Source organism: Sinocyclocheilus anshuiensis, unplaced genomic scaffold, assembly GCF_001515605.1.
Source record: "Sinocyclocheilus anshuiensis isolate Anshui unplaced genomic scaffold, SAMN03320099.WGS_v1.1 scaffold416, whole genome shotgun sequence".
Taxonomy (NCBI): domain Eukaryota; kingdom Metazoa; phylum Chordata; class Actinopteri; order Cypriniformes; family Cyprinidae; genus Sinocyclocheilus; species Sinocyclocheilus anshuiensis.
This window is the reverse complement of record NW_015554105.1, coordinates 768,450-776,809: the sequence shown is the minus strand read 5'-3', so window position 1 is coordinate 776,809 and position 8,360 is coordinate 768,450. Positions and strand designations below refer to the sequence as shown.

The window sequence follows — 8,360 nt, the reverse complement described above, 5'->3', positions numbered from 1 at the left end:
ATATATTTATGCTTTATTCAATACGGGATAGTATCAAGAAAATAAAAAAACATAAATTATAAATTATCAAGATATATATTTTTTTTAAATATTCATGCTTCATTCAACAATGCAGAACATCCAAGAAAAAAAATTAACATTTATTATTCGTCAAAACAAATATTGATGTAAATATATATTATAATTCATTATTCATTATTTATACATGTCATTATTTATAATTTTTTTATTTTAAATGTATTTATGCATCATTCAATCCTGGAGAATAATAAAGAAAAAAAAATATCGCCCATTTTTACCGATGTACTTTTTTTTTGCTTGTAAGAGTATTATTAAGAGCACTTCATATGAGCCACTTATTTGACACAATCTGTATTGTTAAAAGCGCTATATAAATAAAGGTAAACTTGACTTGACTTGACTTATGAGGTTCTGTTTTATTTAGGAGGCAGTAGACAGCGATACAGTTCACTCGGTTTAGGAAGAGAGCTGTAGTGACATGTAGAGTTTATGATGTTATTCTGGCTTCTCACGTCAGTGCTGTAGGTTTTAGTCTGACCTGAATGGCAGAACAATCTCCTCGTTCCAGCAGGGGTTTGGACCCTCAGCGGTTATAAGATTGCTGGAAAGACACCTCCACAAACGGCCTGATCAGAGGCTACAGTACACATACATGTATACATTCAGTTACAGTCAAGTATTATTACAGGTAAAGGTACAGGTATGGTGCAGTGATGCAGTCGAGCTGTTACCTGTCCGAAGGGCCACTCGCTGCCCTGTTGAGGTGTTTGAGACGACACAGGAGCTGTAAACGGCTCTGTGAATGATCGCCCAGACTTAGCCGACACAGGGGGTTTGCTGAAAATACAACAAACGATACATGAGAGAAAGTGATGGTTTAGTGTCTTCTTCTGGAAGTGTACAGGTACCTGGCGTAAGGTCTGCGGACGGGGATGTCGTATCCTCTGATGATGTTGAGCAGGAGTTTGATGTCTCCATCTGAGAGGTTCTGAGCCGTCACCTTCTTCCTCTCCTTCCTGCGAGGCTTCAGGGGCCGTTTGGGCTCAGCCAGTTTGAACAGGTTCCAGCCTAACAGCCTGGAAGAGTGTCAGCTGAGAGTCAGTGGAGATATCCCATAACACACTGCGGTATCAGTGAACAATAGACATAGAGACAGGACGTTCTCAGCCTAACATACAGTGCATTTGTTTAAAGTCTCTATTTCTATCCTGAACACAAACAAACACGCATTTACTAACAGATGTTCCTGATGGACAGTCAGTCGGTACATTAGTGATGGAGATGCATCGGTGACTCTTTCTGTAGGTGGCATCATTATACCAGTAGGTGGCGACTCTTTATGAGTGAGTCAACTGAATCATTCACTCAACCAATTCATTCAAAAAAACTGATTCATTCTGGAACGAAATAAGTGACTGGGTCTCATTCACTAACTCTGCATATGCACGAATGTGTGTGTGCCATTTTCACGCACAAATCATGATTTATCAACTTTTGTACTGAAAGTGAAAAAAGGCTATAAAGGAAAGGTTGTGGAAAGGAGGATATGGGTGCTTTATGCTAATTACTAGCCTGGGGCGACATTTTTCATGATAAGTGTTCCTGTGTGTGTAAATATGAACAATCTACATAATTATTGATGAATGAGAGCCACTATCTTTATGAGTGAGTCGTTGAATCATGCACACAACTTATTTGTTTGAGAAAATATTCATTCAGGAATATGCAAGCAATACACTCAGGATCATGCTGTTGTTCTGAATATCATTAGCTAAAGCAGAGGATATTATCTTTCAGTCTTTCAGTTCCTTACACAACTTTAATGATTTTATAATGTTTTAGAATATTTTTGTTCTTTATGGGGTTCGACAGACCCTGGTCAATGTATGATTTCATTGTATGGAAAAGAGCAGCATGAACATTCAGCTAAACTTCTCCTATAGTGTTCCACAAAGGAAAGAAAGTTGTATGGGTTTGGAATAACATGAGGGTGAGTGAATAAATAAATGCATGAGTACTGTTGCTCTAAACATACACTATCAGCACTCACCGGCAGATCAAACTCACAAACACTCTCTGAGTGTGTGATCTCCACATTAACACACACTCACACACACACACACACACACTGCAGTGTGGGACTACACTCCTCTAACACACTTTACACTGACTAACTCTACAGAGAGTGGCACCTCATGAGCACAAAGATCTGAGGGGAGGAACACAAGAAAAATAAAGGAATACAGAAGACTGAAAATAGAACAGAAAAATCCTCAGGACATACCCAGCACCTGGACCACTGAATATACAAACATACAGGAGAAAAAAGAGAAATAAAAGACAGGAATCGTCAAATAAAGATCACTTTATACTGATTTAAGATTAGATAAAACCTCTCGTTCTCTGCAGTCTGTGCTCAAACCAAGTCATTAAACCAAAGACTGTCAATAGCATACACTGTCATCGAACATGCTAATCTTCCATATAATCATCATTAAACGTAAGGAACTGCAGCGCATGAGCTGGATTTAGCTTCAAACTAAAAGTCAGCATTTGTTACTGGCTCAGCTGGGTGAGCACATGAGTACCAGACTGAATATGACATCTAGACGTGGGCGGACTGTTAAAGATGAGCTGCCTTAAAAAAGCCTCTATTTAAAGTCTGCAGAAGTGAATTAGATCAACAACAGAGCTGGTTACCCGATGCTGGGAACCTCGTCCTCTGAAACCACATGGGACAGGATGAAATTATGCTTTGCTATGAGGAAACGATTACTGACGGATTCCCGCACCTGAGAGACAAACAGAGAATTTGATTTTAAGGGCCCTTTGCTGCAATCCATACATACCACATTTATCCTATATACAACTCACATAAATGTCCACTGTCTTATATATCATTCAAATATAAAGACGACAAAACCGATAAAGATATTTGGGGTAAGTAAGATTTTTGTTTAGAAGAAATTAATATTTTTAATCAGCAAGGATGCATTAAAGGGTTACTCCACCCCAAAATGAAAATGTTGTCATTAATCCCCCTCCCCCACTTGTCGTTCCAAAAACGTAAAAGCTTCGTTCGTCTTCGAAACACGATTTAAGATATTTTGGATGAGGTTGTGACTGTCCCATTGACTGCCTAGTAAATAACACTGTCAAGGCCCAGAAAAGTATGAAAGACATCGTCTGAATAGTCCATCTGCAATCAGTGGTCCAATCTGAATTTTATGAAGCAACGAGAATAATTTTTGTATGCAAAGAAAACGACTTTATTCAACAATTCTTCTCCTCCGCATCACCGTAGCGCCATATTGGAGAATATCCACTGAAAGTAAACTGCGTATGCTGTTCTGTGTCAGCCGCGACACAAGGATACGGTTTCTTCGTTTATTTACGCTTTGATTTAATGTAGCTTGCGCTCACTGTTGTACACTGGAAGCAGTTCCGGAAGTCTCGTGAAAACCAACGTTTGTTAGCAGGAGCAAAGGAAGCAAAGTGTCCTTACTTTAGCAAAGGAAAACCAGTCTCCTCTTGGCTTATATCGAAATCCTCCGACATTCTTCTTTACAAATCCTCATTTTGTACTTCTAATTAGTGACAGTTGTTTTGTTTTGATCTCTCCCCTGCGCTTCCGCGTGTGTCACTTCTGAGCGGCGCATGCGCAAAGCCGACCTCATACGTCATCCGCCCGGAACTGCTTCCGTTTACAAAAGTGATCACAAGCTAGATTAAAGTGATTATTACGTTTTGAATATGGATATTTTTCTTACAAAAGCGTATCGATTCACTACAGAAGGCCTTTGTTCACCCCCCAGAGCCATGTGAGACACTTTTTTTTTAATGGATGGGAGCTTTTTATTTAACTTGTTTTGGACTGATGCATGCAACACCCGCTGAGTGCCATGAAACAGCTTGAAAGATCAAAGACAAATTTTAATATAACTCTGACTGGATTAGTCTGAAAGAAGAAAGTCATGTACACCTAGGATGACTTGAGGGTGAGTAATTTATGGGCTAATTTTCATTTTTGGGTGAACTAACCCTTTAATAAACACATGAACTATTTACAGGTGCATACTCCCTAAAAAGATGCACTGCACTGCAGCTGCTGGAAAAATGACTTTGTGCTGTGAAAATGTCTTGCACAGACATTTGCTTGACACTAGACGGTGTTACAATGAATTACAAAAATTTCCTTTTTTTTTTCAGTCTTGCAGTGCAATTTTTGACTCCAGCCTGGACAGTCTTATTTTTTATTTTGAAGTCCTTGGCGATTCATCCAGTCTGAACAATCTTAGGACACCCACCACTTGCTCTGCTCATTGTTTCCCAGAAGTTCAGTATGTCTGTTATAACACTGATGGACACAGGCAGTTTTCACAGAGGTTAAGTGATCTCACCTGGAACACTTTTTCGGAAATCTCCCGCTCCATGGACGGGACGCATTTAAAGTGACGGAACTCCGGCACCTCCTGACTCCGCAGCCTCAGGAGACGGAAGCGACGGGAATGCTGCAACTTCTCATCAGTCAGGAAATTAAACTCCTCCTGAAGCTGCTCCAGTCGGAAATATTCAGGCACTGCCAGGTCTCCACCACTCACCACCTACAGAGACAAAGAGAGAGACACCAAGACAAAAGACAGCGCTCTTGAATACTAGACTCTTATTGGAATTCTCTCCTGTGGTGTTGAAGTCAGTTTTTTAACTAAACGTTGGAGAGAATCCTCACGCTCATTGGCAGATGGCTTTCTACATACACTGGCGGTGCAGATTAGTTTGGTGATGCAAATACTTAAAATTAAACAATGGAAAAAAATTATAGAGGTACATTATCCCTTACTTAATGTCATTTGTCTTGTGAAGTACTGTATAGAGAATTCTGGGAAAAGTACAGAGAGTAGTTGCATGATGGAAGCATTGTTGGGGTCGTTAGGGTCGAGGCGAGACTCAGCCGCCCACTTCCCCAATTTCTTCATGTCGTTCAGCCCAGATGCTCCAATACATGCTATAGCATCCATCTGCCTGAGACCACTGAAGAGAGAGAAAACAGCGCATCTTATCCAGCACAACTCTAAAAATAATGCGCTAATGGGGGGCTGGATCTCGATTTGGCTCTCTAACCTGTACATACCCCCTTCAGGCTGACTAGACGGGGGAGCGAGGGGGACGTCATCTTCCCCTACAGCCCATGACACGCAGCAGGAGAGCTTCCCTGACGTCAACAGGGTCTGCGTGTTAGTGCCATCAGCCTCGAAAGAGAACGGAACACATACCACAAACAAGATATGAAACAAACCGAAGGCTGCATCATTTCACTTCATGACTCATGACTGTGACGCACAAAACAATCTATTTAGGAAGGTTTATAGAGGAGTTTACCACTGCCGACCCCCTCGTGGTTGAACATGACTCTCTGGTTGCTGCTAAACTCCATCTCCTCAAATGGTGCACTGCCGGTCAGGACAGAAGATTCTGGAACCGGCACACACACCTCAGTCAGCTGGGAGGAGGACGAGCCGACACTCTCAAACACCTGCGAGATAACAACCAGAAGCTCAAAGACACATACAGACAAACGGCAATGCAGCTGTGCATATGCACACACAACCCAGCCGTACCTGTAGTTTGATGCTTTCTGGCCAGTTCACTATCTTGAGGTTGAAGATCTGACCAAAGTGAACTCTGAAATCCATGTTGAGGGTTCGACTGTCTGTTCTGGAAACTTTATGGTTGTACAGGACCTTAATGAAGAGGGCATGTTTGGCCACATCCTCTCTACGAGCAAACTCGGCACTAGAAAAGACAAACAAAACCACCATTTTTTAATTTTCTGGAGAAAATTCGAGTGTTTATTTGGGCAAAAGTCAGGGTGATTCCAGAGAGTTGCTATGTGGTTTCCAGAGCCCAAGTTTCTAAAGGCCCACCAAACCTACATCTAAGAACTAGCAGCGATTAAAGTCAACTGTGGTGTCGCCTCATGTTGCCTGCATAATGTCCGAAAAGTTGTGCTTGAACACACCGCAAAAGACTACAGCCAGTGGCCAACTAGCGTGAGAGGAAATAACTCTCCATAACAGCAGGTGGCAGTAGTCTATTTTCATCATTCAAAAAGGCAAACCAGAACTAGGACTGTGAATATACAAACCTCAAACATAATGCAACTTCTTCTCAATATGTCTTCGTGTGTGCACTGTTGACTTCACCGCTTGTTTGCTTTCTTCACTTTTTTTTTCTTCTCGTACACTGATTCACTAAACTGAACAGCTAATCAGAGCGATCTCTCTCATCAACGGCTCCAAAGCAATTCAATTGCTAAAGGCTGGAATAAACTACACGACTTCTGCCTCCATTTGCAGTATGGATGCATTAATAACGCTAGTTAATAATAACAGTGTTGCTTAAATTAGCAAACACAGTTAAGTATTAAACTTTTTAAGTATTAAACAGTGACTACCTGAAGGTCTGAGGTAAGTGTGTGTGTGTGTGTGCGTTTGTGTATGTGTGTGAGAGAGAGAGAGAGAGAGAGAGTGTGTGTGTGTGTGTGTGTGTGTGTGATTCACCGTGGGCACTGCTCATTGGGGGTGACGGACCCTGGTTCTCCAGGTTTCCTGCGGATCCTGGCAGCCTTCTCCAGCACTTGCTCTTCCAGGTCGCCCATGTCTGGTTTCTCTGGAGGTTCTGGCTTCTCTGGCTCCTCACCCAGCTCTTCCTCACTTTCCTCATCCTGCTCTTCCTCCTCCTGCTGTCGTTTCTTTTTCTGCTTTTTCTTCAAAGCTTTCTGAAGAAATCAGAAACATATTGTGAACATCTCAATCTAGTTTCAAAGAGGATTAGGAATGCATAAACAGTAGTTTTTAAGACATACAGGTGCATCTCAAATTGTCTTCTGGACAACTGTCAGATCAGCAGTCTTCCCCATGATTGTGTAGCCTAGTGAACCAAACTGAGAGACCATTTTGAAGGCTCAGGAAACCTTTGCAGGTGTTTTGAGTTGATTACCTGATTGGCATGTCACCATATTCTAATTTGTTGAGATAGTGAATTGGTGGGTTTTTGTTAAATGTGAGCCAAAATCATCACAATTAAAAGAACCAAAGACTTAAACTACTTCAGTCTGTGTGCACTGAACTTATTTAATACACGAGTTTCACAATTTGAGTTGAATTACTGAAATAAATGAACTTTTCCACGATTCTAATTTATTGAGATGCACCTGTAAGTGAATATTAATACTGACCAAGATTTGAAGCAACAAAGAGACAAAATCATTGATTTTAAATTAATGACTTGAGGGGACATACTGCTGGTGATGCATTTTGTTTTTGCGCTCTATGCAAATGTGAGAGACTACCAATGAGAGGGAAAACAATAGCATCCCATGTGTAGCAGGGCTCTACGCTTACATTTCTTAACCTTATTAATAAATATGTCATCTTTTATGTCAAATTAATTAATTATAATAATAAACTTTTTCGACATTTTTTAATTAAAACTAGGGCTGTCAATCGATTAAATGTTTTTATCTGATCACATCCTTTTTCTGTGACTTAATCGCGATTAATCACACACTTCATGAAATTAAGCATAGACCATTTATCTTGTCTCAAATGTTTATTTTGTCATCATTTGTTATATCCAGCAAAGTAAACCAAAAGATTGAAGGGTGATTCTCAAAAATCTATATTTTCTGCAAGCTTTCCAAAAAAGGACACTTAGAAACTACAAAAGGACACCAAAGAGCCAAATGATCTAAGGAGCCCATATAAGCACATATGAAAGAAAAAAAAATCAGACTTTTATAGTATGTGTACAGTGCAAGAGCAAAGAGCTTTTTTACATTTTAGAGAAGTCAAGTTGCGATACCGAACAGGACCACAAGTAGATGCCAAAAAAAAAACCTAAACCAACCGCCTACAGCAACATAAACATGACAAATCAAAACATTCGTGAATGTGTGTGGAAACAACGTGAATGTACAGAAATGTCTGTGCCTGTGCATAAATACAATGTGTGATCAGTGCCTCAAGATCACTCATACACGCATTATTATAACGGAGTAAACGGACTCACGCGTGCTTACTGTACGACTCCTGTACTCCATCGCAATCGTCTTTACCTTGATTGCAGTCTTCATCCATCAAATCTTTACTAGCGAGACTAGGTTATCCAGTCGAGAAACCGTAGTTCCCTTTCAGTCGGTCACTCTCGACGTCACGTCGGATGACCGACGAAATTGGGATCTCGCTTACAGAGACCAATCTACTCGAGTGTAAACTAAACGAGCCAATGCACATTGGCATGCGATTATTGCATCCAGCTGCCGCTGATCACAGCGTGAG

The 8,360-nt window shown here is 40.8% G+C and overlaps 1 pseudogene; it reads right to left on the bottom strand.

Moving 5' to 3' along the window:
- LOC107669684 (coiled-coil and C2 domain-containing protein 2A-like) overlaps positions 1 to 8,360 on the bottom strand; it is a 31,968-nt pseudogene that overhangs the window by 8,616 nt on the left and 14,992 nt on the right.